The following is a 16,157-nucleotide window of genomic DNA, read 5'->3' as shown; positions in this document are numbered from 1 at the left end:
TACTTAAGAGGATCTAATTTCGAGATTAACCAAGTCGTATGGTACAACATGTAATGCCTCAATCTCCGGGTTGTCCAGACCAAAGCATAACATAGCTTATCGATTGGCAAATATCTCATCTCACACTCAGTGAATTTCTTTCTGAGGTAGTATATTACCTTTTCTTTCTTTCCTTTCTCATCGTGTTGACCGAGCACACATCCCATTGAATTGTCAAATACTGTCAAATACAATATCAATGGCTTACCAAGGCTAGATGGCGTTAGCACTGGGGGATTGGTCAAATATTGTTTAACCCTGTCGAAGGTTTTCTGGCATTCATCATCCCATGCACCTGGGTTATGTTTCTTGAGAAGACGAAATATGGGATCACATTTCTCTGTCAATTACGAGATGAACCGGGCAAAGTAATTTAGTCTTCCCAAAAACCCTCGAACTTCCTTCTGAGTGCGCGGTGGAGGCAATTTTTGTATAGCCTTGACTTTGTCAGGGTCAACCTCAATTCCCTTCTCACTTACTATGAAACCGAGCAGCTTCCCTAACCTAGCCCCGAATGTGCACTTTGTTGGATTGAGCTTTAGCTAAAACCTTCTCAGCCTCGAGAACAATTTCCTCAAAACCTGTATGTGCTATTTTGCTGTTCAGGATTTTGAAATCATATCATCAACGTAAACCTCAATTTCCTTGTGCATTATGTCGTGAAACAAGGTTACCATGGCTCTTTGATACGTTACTCCCGTATTCTTCAACCCAAATGGCATCACTTTATAACAAAAAGTCCCCCATAAGGTTATGAATATGGTTTTTTCCCTGTCTTCAGGATGTATCTTTATCTGATTATACCCAGAAAAACCATCCATGAAAGTGAATAGTGAATAACCTACCGTGTTATCCACTAAAGTGTCAATGTGAGGCAATGAGAAGTTGTCCTTTAGGTTGGTCTTGTTTAAGTCTCTGTAATCTACGTACATCTGCACTTTTCCATGTTAGCTACTCATTCTGAATAATTAACAACTTGCAATAACCCAGCATCAAATTGCTTCCTGACCTCTTCTTTTATTTTTACTGCAACATCGGGTCTCATCCTTCGAAGCTTCTGTTAAATAGGCTTGCACTCTTCTTTTATGGGGACGCGATGCACCGCAATATCAGCGCTTAGCCCAGGCATGTCCTGATATGACCACACGAAGATATCTTTGAACTCTTGCAGTAAATCAATGAGGTCCCATCTTGTTTCCTCAGTTATGCAAGTTCCAATGTTCACATTTTTCCCCTCTTCCAAGGTCACACTCTCGATTGTCTCTTAATGAGGTAGAATCTGTTTCTCTTCCTGTTCTACCATCCTTAACAAATCTGAAAGTAAGCTACAGTAATCATCAGTTTCAAAATCCTTAGATCCCTCCAGACACACGTCTCGCTCAAAAAGGAACTCTAGGTTTGTAACAGCGTCACTCATGCCATTGATATCTAGGGACTTATTGTAGGCACGAAAGAATATCCAACAAACAAATGATCCTAAGTATAGCTTTATTTGTATGGTATGATTATAAATAAAATGCAAGAAAAGAAAATTTGCTCAAGATAAAAGAATATTTGCTCAGAATAAGACATGAAAGTGTATTTATATTGAAATAAACATTTTGAACATAAGCCTATTTCATAAAAGATTCTTATTACTTCTAGGCTTTAAAACAATAAGTGTGTTTTGAACATTACTATGTATTAGCACTAAAAACTACAGGAATTTCCTCCGCAATCCAGTTGTTCAGAATACTTCCAGGCTCATAAGGGCGAATGCTTGCTAAGTCACGTTTCATCACTTTCTCTTCAGATATGACATTGATATTCAAATTTTCCATTGCGTCTTCAGCTGTTCCCTCTCTTGTTATCTTCAATTCAGGATAAATAACTCCACCTGACAAAAATGTATACGATATATGGGGAAAAGTCATTGATTCCCACTCGACTTCTGCCTCCTTTCCATCTCCTTTCTTTTCTGCTTTACATCTGGCCTATACCCTAAGCCAAAGTGATCTCGTTTATCAGCCAAAACTGACACCTCAACTCATCCATGAAGATACTTTCCAAGTCCTCTTCCAAGCGATGCTCCCTTTCCCACTGTTAATTGCAAGCTCATCATCGTAGCCTCAGATATTCTTGGCATTGGGATCCTGCCCCCTTCAATGATGAAAGTTGCATTTACAAACTCCAATGACCGAAAGGAACACTCAATTGCTTCATTATCATTTTCTATATATGCTGCACTACTAGGAACAAATGCAATAATGTCCTCCTCAGCATTTATCGTTATCAAGCAGCCCTCCGTCACCAACTTGAACTTTTGGTGCAACGATGACGGTACTGCCCCTGTCGAGTGAATCCAAGGCCTCCCTAACAAGTAATTATAACAAGGCGTAATATCCATCACAAGGAAATCTACCTTGTATGTGTTTGGTCTGATCAGCAGGGGTACCTCAATCCTTCCCATCACTTTCCTCTCAGTGCCATCAAATCCCCTTACTATGTTCTGGCATGTCTTTATATGAGAGCTGTCTATTGGTAACCTATTTAATGTGGACAAGGGCAAAACATTCAGCGCTGACCCATTATCAATTAATACCCCCGACAGTGTATACCCTTTGCAGTGAGTGGTGATGTGCAAAGCTTTGGTGGATCCCATGCCCCCTAGTGGTATTTTATCGTCACTGAAGGAGATGAAGTTATCGATGCTTATGTTACTGACAAGGTGGCCTAGCTTGTTCACTGAAACATCTTCAGCGACATAGGTCTCGTTCAACACTGATCGTGTGATTTCGTGATAGGTTTTAAAAATTTATAATTACTCGTTCTTGAACTAACTATTATCGTGATGTAGGCCAGTGTACCTATCGAACAGTAGTATAGTTTTAGCAAGACTGGATTTTCGAACCCAAAAGAACTAAAAGTACTACTAATGACTGTTTTTTATTATCTAGCCTAAGAATAAAGAGGTTTTTGTTTTAATTAACTAATTATCTAAACTATGAACTCACAGAGAAAAGAATTGGGGAATTTGCTTTTGGGGAAAATCGATTGACTTAAGACAAAACCTAAGGAAAAATTCACCTAGACTTTACTTGTTATTCCAGCTCCGAATCAGACGATTTATTCATTCAACTTATTCCGTAGAGATCCCTAAGTTATGTTATTATCCCTGTTCAAGACTAATAACGTTTAATCCTTAGATTGAATAACAGAGATTTTTCTCTAATTAACACTCTAGGGTTGCATTAACTTGATCTATGGATCATCTTATTAGGTTTCACCTTAATCCGGCAAAAATCTTGTCACCCTATTTCTAGGCGCGCAATCAACTCTGCTGAATTATGACAAATGTACTCTCAGACAGGGTTTATTCCTCCTCTAAATAAGAGCTTATCTTGAATTAGTATCCTGGGATATCAAAACAAGAATTAAGAACACATAATTAAGAACAAGTTAAATATTTATCATACGATTCAAAAAATAATAACAAGATTCATCTTAGGTTTCATTCCCCTTAGGTATTTAGGGGATTTAGTTCATAACTAAATAAGAAAACATTTCAGAATGATAAAGAATACAAAACATAAAGAAAACCCAAATCTCCTGAGGGAAAATTGAGGAGAGATCTTCAGTCTAGATAATGAATATCGCTTCTAAGATGGATCAATCGGCTTCTTTGGAGTAATTCCTTACCCCCTATTCTCCGTGTGCCTTTCCTTCCTCCTCTAGGGTGTATTTATAGGCTTTGGAATGCCTAAGAACGCTTAAAATTAGCATTTTCCAAATTGGACTCAACTTGGGCTCGGCAAGGACACGTCCGTGTGACACGCCCGTGTGTGATTACTTCAAGCCGTGCTTGAGCCTGCCAAATTGACACGGTCGTGTGGTCTGCCCATGTGAGGAGGTCCAGGCCATGTTGATTTTGTACTTTGGTCCATTTTCTTCGTTTTTGTCCCGTTTCTCGTTCCTTTCGCTCTCCTATGCTCTCCTAAGTATAAAACATGAAATTAAAGCATTAGGAGCATCGAATTCACCAATTTTAATGGGAAATCATCCATAAAATGCATTAAACATGGGGTAAAAATATGTATAAATTATGGTTTATCAAACACATTCATCAACGCATAACGGTGAACCTCCGAGTTTTGGAGTAGAGTTAGTATCGATGTTTGTGTCGGTTGCTTGTGCAACTATTCCACAACACTATACTCACAGTGTTTTAGGAACTTTAAAAATTCTTTAGCTTCATCTTCAGTTACTGGTTCATTAACCAGTGGTTTTGTCCTCTCTTTCCCTTGTTCAATCATCACGGACTTCCCTTTTCCAGGCTCGACCCTTGTACTTGACGTGCTAACCAAACTCTCCTCTCCTGGATATGTCACATTACAGTTGTAATTCCAAGGCACCCTTTTGTTATCCTTATACGGGAAAGCCGCAGGTCTCTGGATTACAACTTTCGGCGTAATTTTTGCTCAAACTTCATTAATTTTCGGTCAGAAAATGATCACCACTGGGTGATTGACCTCAGAAACCTTCTCTATCAACCCCTCCTTCGAGGTGCATACATCTTCCTTCTCAGTAAACTCAAAGAACTCCAGCTCTTTGTTGTCCATTAGAGCCTGTACCAGGGCCTAAATTCATTACATGTTTCTATCTCATGGTCCTCCTCTCCATGGAACTCATAATAGTTCCCTGCTTCTCGGGATTTGCTCTAAAGTCTTGCATGATTAGACCTTTCTCTACCATCTTCTTCAAAACCTCCCTCATCGGGGTTCTCACTTCTGCCACATCCAACTTAATTCTCCTCCTATATTCTTGACTATTGTGTTTACCCCTTTATCAGTATGATTGGGTATCATCAAATTTCACAACACCCATGTTGTTCAGCTTTTCGACTACCCTTTTAAAAGAGGTGCAGTTCTCTATTGAGTGTCCCACGATTCTAGCATGATATTCACATTGAGCGCTTGCATCATACCACTTAGGGTATAGGGGTTGCCGTGGTTTTAAGTAGAAAGGAGATACGACGTGTGCATCAAACAAACTTTTGTACAGCTCTCGATACGTTACTAGAATGGAAGTAAACTGGGGCCTCTCCGTGTTCTGCTTTGTATTGGGCTCCTGCCTTGGCGAAGCTTGCTGGCCCGTGGCTACCACTTTCAGTTGATTTACGATGATTGGTTTCGCATAACCCATGTTCACATTGCTGACTTCATTTTCTTTCTTTTTTGGGGCTGACCTCCTGGTGCTTTCCCCTGCCTTTATCTTTCTGCACCTTATTGCATTCTCAATCATTTCACCAGACATAACTATATCCGTAAAACTCTTAGTTGTACTTCCCAATATTTGATTAATAAAAGGTGCCTTCAAGGTATTAATGAAAAGCATGGTTCTTTCCTTTTCCAACAGTGGGGGTTGGACTTGTGTAGCAATCTCTCTCCATCTTTGAGCATATTGCCTGAAACTTTCATTTGACTTCTTCTTCATGTTCTGTAATGTGATCCTATCAGGCGCTATGTCAGTCACATGGCCATATTGTTTAATAAATGCCTGTGCTAAGTCTTTCCATGATTTAACTTGGCTACGATTCAACTGATTGTACCATTTGGCCGTAGCCCCAGTCAAACTGTCCTGGAAACAGTGGATCAATAACTGATCATTATTGACATGACCAGTCATTCTCCGACAAAACATCATAATATGAGCCTCAGGGCAACTGGTTCCATTGTATTTTTCAAATTCTGGCATTTTGAACTTCGGAGGGAGTACCAGATCTAGAATCAGGTTCAACTCCTTGGCATCCATTCCGCAATGATAATCAGCGCTTTCCAACACCTTGAATTTTTCCTCCAACCATTTATATCGGTCTTCTAGTCACTTTGGAAATTCTGCTCCTGCCTTTCCTACTTTCGCGACCTCATCGAAGTTAGGGACTGTAAGATTTTCCCGATGGTCTTTGGGGTTAGAACACGAGCCCATCAGGACATTTATCAATGTCGAAGTACCAGTCTGATATTGGGGTTTGATACTGATAGACACCTTTTGCGGAGGCACTGGGGTATTTATTGAGGTGAAACCCGAAAGGTAAGTAAGAATCCCACTATCATCCTCAGCATTGACCATGAGACTCTTCCCTTTTTCTAGCCTTCCAACTAGTAGCTGAGTCAATTCGCTCATCATATTCCTATGAGATTCTAGCATTTGATCTTTCATATCTTGCTGGATCTTAGCTAAATGCTTTTGCATTTGTGCTTGCATCTGTTCCTGCATTTCTTTCTACATTTGCTCCAATTTTTCCAACCTTTGATCCATAGCTTTAGCCTTTTTCCGTGTGTAGTATTGATGTTCCAGGGTAGCTATAATTTAATTTTCAATTAATTTTGGTTCTTTTTGTGAAATTTAATGCACATGATGCAATGAAATGAAAATGCATGAGATGAATGTACAACTAAAGAGATGTCCATTCTGATTCAATTGCATTTAAAAAACTTTATTAGAAAGAAAAATCCTTTATATAAACAGATCATATATACGGCCTAGCCCTAATGCTCAAAGCTTTAACTTTCTTAAGAAGGCAAGCCAGCTCACGACCTCGGTCTAACTCTAACTCATACTTCACACTTAGCACATCAGCCTGAACCACTAAGGTCTGTAGATGATCGGCCACTTCTCGAATCTGAGCCACGGCCTCGCCCATGATATAATCTCTTTCCCTGACTTGGTCTTGCGATTGATGGAGCTGTTCCTTCCATTGCTCATTGTTCGACTCAAGGAATTCAATTCGGAGCTCACAATTCTGTAGCTTAGTCTCAAGTTCTTTCACTTTTCCTTTCAAATCCTTGATCCTGTTCAAGTTGGACCTTAATTCAATGTCGGAGCTACGTCCACGATACTGATGCAGTGCCTTCTCTAACTCCGCTACCTTAGTTACCAACATCCTCTTCTCATCTTGGCCTTCAACCAAGCTCTTCTTTAAAGAATTTTCAAGTGCTCGAGCATTATAGAACCTCTTCTCCCACTGACCAACTATAGCCTTTTCCTCTTAAATTTCCTGTAGCCACTATTCTGACATCTTCCCCAATCTGGCAGTTCTCATTGACATACGTAGTTTCTTGTAATCAGTTTTCAGACCGTCCAAGTCTTCTTCAACCCTTATTTTCCTTTTCCTTAAATTTTCAGCCTCGAGTTTCTGAACATCGGCATCCAACCTCAAATGCATCTTTTCTTCCTCCAACTATTCTATCTTTTTCCCTAACTCAGCATTTCTCTCTTCGAAGTCCCGTTTTATGATTTTAAGCTCGGAGGGGATTACTTTCAAGTATTATTCCATCGCATGAACACCCTCTAAACTCAGCTCAAGGATATTATCATGAACTCGTTTACTCAACCAACCCTTGTATTCAGGAGTCATCATTGATCCAACAGTTAATCTCTTCATCCAGCTCGTCTGTTTCCAAGTATCAGAAATCTCTCGAACCTTCTTCTTATAATTGTTCTCCCTATACGAGAACTCACTCTGGGCTAGTCCATGTGTCATCAGTATAAACTGCCTTGACCTGTATTGTCTTAAAACGAGCAAAGGGGCATATCCAATAGCTCCCTAAATTCCAGGCAAGGGGACCCAGTCAAAACTTCCACATCGGTAAAGAATTTTATCAAGAACTAACCAAGGAGCTCTCCACTCAATATCCTCCTCCTGGAGATTTTGAAGGAGTGAGATCCAATTTTCTTTTGATATGTCGTCCCTCTTGGGTGTGGCCGCTATCTCCTTTAGCGGGGAGTAATTCTCAGAAAAACCCGATAAGAAACTTTATCCACCTTCCAAAAATGGTTGTGGAACTAAGCTAATAATAACTGCGCACACCCTAAAAATCTACGCTTGCATCCCTCCTGCATGCATTCAGAGATCTAAATTGTAAGAGTATGCCCAAAGATCAATCACGAGATGGTTGTAATAACATACTTGGTTTATCATGTTTATTAATAATAAGGCGTTGTCATTATTATTTCAGTTTCTTTTCTGTGTGCATAAATAAACTGTTTTATAATAATGTCCTGAGAATAATATGATTATTCTTAAAAGATCCTTAGTCAAGTATTATTATTGGCTAGGACAATAATAATGCATTAAGACTAACATGTAGTTGATTGATGATAAAGAGTTGTCATTGATATGGAGTGTCAGAATCAATGCATGAATATGTGTGTTAGAGAACAACATATTGGATTGACCCGCTATGAGTATGTTTCTTGGATTATTATGTAATTGTCACAACATTACTCATAGTGATTAATATGTATATGATCCTCATACTTGAGATCATCTTTATCCCAACATCGTGAGTTGTATATTTTGATACAGTCAAACAAACATCGTAACTGGTTGTTCTATAAAGACTGATGTTGGATATACCACAATCTATATTGAGGGATATAGTTGATCAATATAGGATAAGTCCCTCCTACATAATGGGAGTAATATCTCAAGCCACTTGATTTAGTGAGGCTAGAAATGCATGGCCATGCTCAAATAAGTTGATATGAGATGTCATACTTATTTGTGTATGATAGTCTACTCAAGGTATCAAGAAACATGGGATGGACTATGCAAGTGTGACTATTCCATGACTTGTGTCCATTCCAAAGATATAGGACTTAAGGATTAATGCATGAAAGGTTAATCACAAAAGGTTATGTCGAATCATGACTTCTTGTAACTTAGGTAGCATTGATGCATTGCTAGATGCCACTCATTGTTTGTAACATTAGATTCGTTCTAATATTACTGCTAATGTTACAATAACCTATAGGGTCACACCCTATGGTTGAAATGAACGAGGTAAAACATAGTTGGTATATTGCTTGGTTGTCACATGAATTAAATTAATTATAGAATTAATTTAATTGGGCAATCAAATTGTTGAACATACTATATGTACAAGGATGTTTTACATATAATCAGAACATAATTTTATTGATATATGAATTTAGTTCGTATATAAGTTTAAATAACTATAGTTTACTGAAATCTTTATTATAATTAATGTAATTATAATTTTTCGGTTAAACATTATTATATTTATTTGAATGATAATTATTATGTTCGGATTAATTTTAATGAATTAAAATTCGTTATAAATATATACCAATTAAGAGGGAGTTATATATAGAAAGGGTAAAAACCCTAAAAAGTATATATAAAAACTATCCCGAAAATATACAAGGTGGTCTAGCAGCCGTTTAGCAAAATACTCTCTGAAAATAGTTTTCTGGGATTTCTACCGTTCATTGTCAATCAGGTGGACTACGTAGAGGCCGACATCGGAAAAGGTTGCGGCCTGGTTCGATAGTGGTTCAGCATTCTTGTTGCCTAGGCATCGCTATCTACTCAGATTGAAGTTTCAATAATTTCGAAACCTTTTTTATCACCCTGATTTGTTCCTTACACATGGATCCTTAGTTTCGATCGCTGGAATGTTTTAATTATTTTATTTTTCCGCTGTGCCTTGGAGGCACCGGTGTTCCAACATAAATGTCTCAGCCAAAATTGTAGGAACAGGTGTGACTCCTTTGTCGAGTCAATCAAAGAGATCTAAGACCGCCTCATCTACATACCCTAATGTCCTAGGGAAAATCATCCAACCATAGATACTCAAAGCAAAAACATCAGCCTTCTTCTTCTTGTCAGGATGCACTAGAATCAAATCCCTCAAATTCCCCCATGGGATGCACTTATATTCCCCCTTCTGCTTGACCCTTGCTGCAACCCACTGCTCACTCATCCCCGTAATGTTGATCAATTTCTTCAAAAATGTTCGGACATAAGCAGCTCTCGAATAAGCCTTATCGACTTGGATCTTCGGACAATGAAGCAGAGCTGTATATTATTCTACAGTAGGTACCAAATCTACCCTTCCAAAGGTAAAACAACTGTAGGCAGGATTCCAATACTTAGCGAAGGCCCGAAATAAATGCTCGTCTACTTTGGTGTCAAGTAAGTAAGGCAAATCCCCATAATTACCATAGAACAACTGCTTGGTCTCTTCATCCCACTGGTCTCATATCTCCTTTAATTCCTAAAGATTATTTTGCGTCACACTAATGCGGGTGTAATCACACAGTTCTGATGTATACCCCTCAGCTAGACTGTCCCCTTTCTCTAGTTGCTTTTTCTCTGACCATATATGGACAATCGCATTATCTTCCACTTTATCAAGAAATTCGTTCCCCATGATAAGCTCCCTAAATTAGTAATCGAGCGTGAACCAACACCTTTTTAAAATGAAATGACATGCAATCATGGCCAACATAAAACACAACAAGTCAGTATCATATACCAAAAATAAAAGTCAAAGCAAACAAGAAAAATAATCAAGCACCTATTTGGGTGATTGCTAGGGTTTGGCGTAGTTCTACCTGGGATAAGCTCCTAAGGCTTACTATATGTGGTTTGGTTCTAAAGAACAGGGTACCTGAACCGGCAGATTCATCAATCCTCACCCATTATAGGCTCATATGGATCGAGTTCAGTTCAGGGGAATACATTTACCTATGACAACATGGAGGTGAAAACCTCACGAAGACATAGGTACAGATGTATCCCGAAAGCGATCCACTATCTTGCACGGAGGTGAAAACCTCATGACGGAAATAGTTTCTCACTCCTACTTAAAAGGTGTGACCGCAATGGTCATGCAAGATGATGTAAGGAGATATAAAAACTCAAATTTCAAAACATGAATAAGATGATGAACCATAAAACCAATAAAATGCAATGAAAGGATTGTATTTTACATTTCTGACAAAAAGACAGAAAAATAATCAATTTTACAGCTTGACTCTCTAATAGTCCCCAATGGAGTCACCAAGCTATCGAAACCATTTTAAATTTGAAAAACAGGAGTCGACTTAAAAACAAAAATGGAGTTGCCACCGATCCTTTCCAAGGTGTGACCTTGAGTTTGATCATCTTAATAAAACATTTTGATTTATTAAAAAGATGATTTTGATCTACGAAATTCAAGAATAAAGATTCGGGACTCGGTTACGCACAAGGAAGGGTTAGCACCCTCATAATGCCCAAAATTGGTACCGAATCGATTAATTAATTTCTTAACGTCGAATGTTTGAAAAGATTTTAGAATACGATCCTTTTATTTTTTAAAAAAAAGAACACTTGAATAAATTAAATGGAATGCTAAGACCCTCTTATCTCGAAGAAATAAAATGTCACACCCAGTAAGTTAGGATACAACATTTCAAACCTACAAAAATAAGTTTATCTTTTAATTTTCAAAACTCATGCATTTCAAAAAAAAAATATATATATTTGGTTATTTGGGGCAAATGAAAAATCGGAACCCAGTAAGTTAGGGTACAATCTCTCAAAATTTCAAATACAGAATATTGCCTCATTTAAAATTTTGAATAAAATGCAATAAATAAATGGAATGTATTTTTATTAAAAAGGATAATCTATTACATAAGGAATAAAACACGTGGCAATAACATTTCATGAATAATCTAAAATAATAAGGAAATACAAAGGAACAACTTAGAATACATGCAACAGTAGCATATCATATACTATATAAATACCCCCGTTTAAAACCAAGGGCTAATGGAGAAGAAACTAATTTTAAAAGAAGTTTCAAATAAATCACACAAATAAAATATAACAAGTTTTAAAATAAAATAAAATGAATAATAAGACAGAGGAAAATTTGGAAATATTATTATACAAACTATACAAAATTTTTAAACAGGTAATAAATATAAGAATTTAAAAATAAATAAAAAGAAATAAAAGAAATAATATATTAAATAGTAATGTACAAGTGGATTTTGAAATAAATATTTTAAAGTAAATAATTTGAATGAAAGTTTGAACTGTATCAAAAAATAAAAATAAAAATAGATAATATATGTAATGCGTAAATGAAATTCCAAAACAAATAATATGCATAAAAGATTAAAAGTAAATGATATATACATGAAAAGCCTAATATAAATAATATTTATAGTAGTAATAATAATATATGAAGGTGTTTTAGATAGACAAGTATGCACATGAAATGAAAATAAAATAAATACAAAAGTGTGAAATCAAAATAATTCAAAATAATATGTTAAAACAACATGTTTACTCTAAAAAAATGAATAACTAAAACTTAATTGAGAGAAAAACAAAATCCAAGGGATAATTAATAAACAAGACAAATCATAAAACAGAATTTTGGGCCGAAATGAAATGCACACAAATGTTCGAGGACTAAAACCGAAGATGCCCCAAATCTCAAAATACTGGGCAAAGGGGAGGGCCAGATTGAAATAGCGCGCAGATTACAGGGACAATTTAAAAGAATTTTTAAAAAAACTTAAACATGGCTCGATTGGAAGCTAGCGCGAAGGAGAGGGACTGATTGCGCAAATTACCCATTTAAGGGTAAAATGCGCATGGATCCTGTCAAAATGCGTACTGACTCTACCCCCAATGTTGTTTTGTCATATTACCCAAAATGAAAACCTGTTTTAATTCATTTTTTGCTTAACAAACATTTTAACTTTGATTTTTTCTTTTAAAAAAAAACTTAAAGTTTTGGAATCCCTCATTCTCCCCTCAGCTCTACGCCGAAAGGCTTATGCCCAAGCCTTCAACTGCCCCAAAAGTCACTTGCGACCAGCGAAGCAGAGCCCTCCGACAGTGCGAGCACGACGCGCGGTGAGTCCCTCTCCTTCTCTATTATCCTTTAGTTCGTGTTGTGGATCCGAATGGAAAGGTAAAAAAAAATGAAAAGAACGAAACAAAATAAAGCTATAGTAAATAATCACCTTTGAAAATATTCCTTGGTTGCTTTTTACTGATTTTTGCGTGTATTTTGTATACAATCTGTAACCAATCTCTCTGGAAAAATAAGAGTAATAAAAACTCCCTTTACAATGGATTTTCATGAGGCTTTTATAGCCTTTTTACAATTGTTTTTCTACACGTTTGCAGGTACGTGGGCGAGCACGCCCCTGACGTGGCGCAGGTAGTGCAGCCTTGGAGACCCGAGTGGCGTGGACGCGGAGGTCGTTAATGGAGCAGCGACTATTGCAAGTACTTGGGGCTAGGGGTTTTTTGTTGAAGAGTTTAGGTTTTGGGCCCCTTTTGTCTTTAGGGTTATTTAGGGTTTAGATTTAAGTTTTATTTTGGGCTTTAGATTTGGGTTAAAATAACTAGGCTTGTAATCTAGACTGTAAAAAATTTTATTTCTATTTATTTGTTTGTGGGTCTTGGGCCCGGGCTAAAATTGGGCCTTACACCCACTGTAGGGTCGATAAGCGTTATCTAGACCTCTAAATGTATGATCTGAATGTATGTGGTGCATGAATAATAATGGATGATTTCTGGTTTATATATGTATACGTTTGACTGATGGTTGCATAAAAGTATCGTATAATGTATGTTTGCATTGCATCGAGTTGGGATGATGATATCTAGAGGAAGTGTACTGAAAGGCTCATAAGCCTAATATACTGGAAGCTCAACTGCAAATTACTGTTTTGTGCCGCATACGGTACTATTTGGAGTGTAGAGATGGGTGGGTTGATTAAATCCCCACGTGGAGTGTAAGGTTGGATGGAGATGGTGTGTAGAGGCTGGTTGGGGAGGATTTTCTGCATATCTGTATTGATTCTGTAATGGGCTAAGGCCCATTTGCCACTAATACTGAAAAGGGCTAAGGCCCAACCTGAGTATGATTGTATACTGATTGCTTGTTTTCTGTAGGATTACACACTGAGTTTACGTAAACCCATCCTTTTGTTTAATGTGCACAGGTAATCCTTAGACTTGAGGGATCGGTGCAGTGGAGGACTCGATGGTGGCCACACGAATTTTAAACTTTTTTTTAATTCCGGATTTGGTATACATTTCTTAATTATTTTTCTGCGTTATTCTTTTATGTAAATTGGACTTCTTGGACTGTTTGCTTAAATTTGGTTTTATTTATTTTTATGGATTATAATTGTTAGCAATATGGAAAATTTGGTTTCAAAAATGAACAAATGATTTCTCTTAAACCACGATTACTTAAACTATTTCAAAAAGCTTCATCAACGAGTAACATTTTGAAACAATCAATTAAATAAGTAAAACGTTTATGAAACTAAAGTGAGATAAAGAGAAGTAATTAAGAGAAAATGGTTTTGTTGCGACAACACAGTTTTCTTAAACACCCTATCATGTGACATCGCCATAACGTCTAAGCTGGGTTTGGGTGTTACAGATCGGGTTGGAAGTCATCGAACATTTCAACACACTATCTAGGTGTTGATTTGGGATTTTTGAACTCTTTAAAATTGGTAATATGGCATGTATAGGCTAGTTGATGATATGAGATATATGAGTTATTTTTCTATTGAAGCTTATATGCATTGCTGGGTTTAAGCCGTGTGATTTGGCTTAACTTGGCTAAATATTGGGTACATATATGTGTACTAAATATGGCATGTTTTGGCAAGTAGTTGATGAGATGAAGATATGCAAATTGTTTGAATTATTGAATAGATTGTATGCATATATTGGCTTACAAGTCATATTGGTTTGGTATGTGTTTGATGGAACCAATGATATTAATTTGAGTATATAGATGCTTGGATTTTTAAATGGAACATAATGTAAATTGAATAAGAGTATGGTGTTATATGTATGCTTATAGGTGATTGAATTTGAGTGAGGAAAAGTGGCTTAAATAAGCCAATTTCTCGTCCACATAGTTAAGCACACGGGCGTGTGACTCAACCGTGTGTCTGCTAAAGCTTAGTTAAAATAAGTCAGTGAGTTACACGACTTAGACATACGGGTGTGTCTATTGACCGTGTGTGGCACACGGGCTGACACACAGGCGTGTGGTCGGCCTTGTAACCCAAGTCAGTATGTATGCCCTGTTTCCACACAGCCTATGACATGGGCATGTCTGGTGGCCGTGTGAGGCACACGGCTTGGGCACACAGGCGTGTGACCTCTGTATTCGAGAAAATTTTCCAAATCTTTCCCTAAGTTCTTGTATGTTAACGATATAGTCCTGAATGCATGTTTTAAGTTATTTATGCTCGATTTAAGCATGTTACAAGTGTAAATGAATGACATTGATTGAAATGAGTTAATTATTGATAAATAAATGTTCTGAATTGTGCTATAAGTCCGGTAATGCCTCATAACCTATTTCGGCGATGGAAATGGGTTAGGGGTGTTACATTAATGGTGTTTTGTTTCCTACTTTCGACTAGGTGAAGAAGAAAACAAGATGATATTTTGTTTTTCTTTAATTTAATTCATCCTTTAATACAAAATTACATTATTAACCTTATTATAAACAATTTAAAATCATCTTATTAATGTCCATCTTTGTCCACTCACAATTAAAATGGTCTAATTACAATCATGGCTATTAGACAACTTTTTCTAAAAGAACAACACTTTTGCATTTTATGCAATTTAGTCCTTTTTATCAAATTAACCAACCCATCGATAAAATTAACTCACAAAATTTTCATACATATCAAATAAAATGCTATAAATACCGAAAATAATATTAAAATAATTTTCTAACATCGGATTTGTGGTTCCAAAACCACTGTTCCAATTTAGCAAAAATCGGGTTGTTACATTTTGTGTGTTTTAAATTGATTAATTCTTGAAGTAAATCTTGCTAAATTGGTGATTTTATGTTAAATTCTGTTAGGAACGCAATTGGGATGCTTTAAGTAAAAAATCAAGCAGAAAAGGACTAAATTGGAGCATAAGCAATAAAAAAGAGGCCAAATTAAAAGTTTTGAGGAATTTATTGCTGATCAGATTTTTATTTTGACTTTGTAAGAGATAGATTTAGAAAAATCTGATATGAAATCTGATTAAAATTTTATTTTATGTGGTTGGTTGTTAAATGAATTAGGCTAAATTTAGCATATGGAATGTATATAAATACCTTGCATGATGGCTTTGGAAAACACACTTGAATACATATTAAAAAAAAATACAAATCGATTTATTTCTTTCTCTATTCACGCTTCAGTGCATTCTGCCATTCCTATTTTCCATTTTACTACTTTTGGTTTACTTGCTTCCTAGGCCTTCCACATTTCCACTG

Source organism: Gossypium hirsutum, chromosome A09 (assembly GCF_007990345.1).
Source record: "Gossypium hirsutum isolate 1008001.06 chromosome A09, Gossypium_hirsutum_v2.1, whole genome shotgun sequence".
Classification (NCBI taxonomy): Eukaryota; Viridiplantae; Streptophyta; class Magnoliopsida; order Malvales; family Malvaceae; genus Gossypium; species Gossypium hirsutum.
The sequence above is the reverse complement of the archived record's forward strand: the minus strand, read 5'-3'. Positions refer to the sequence as shown.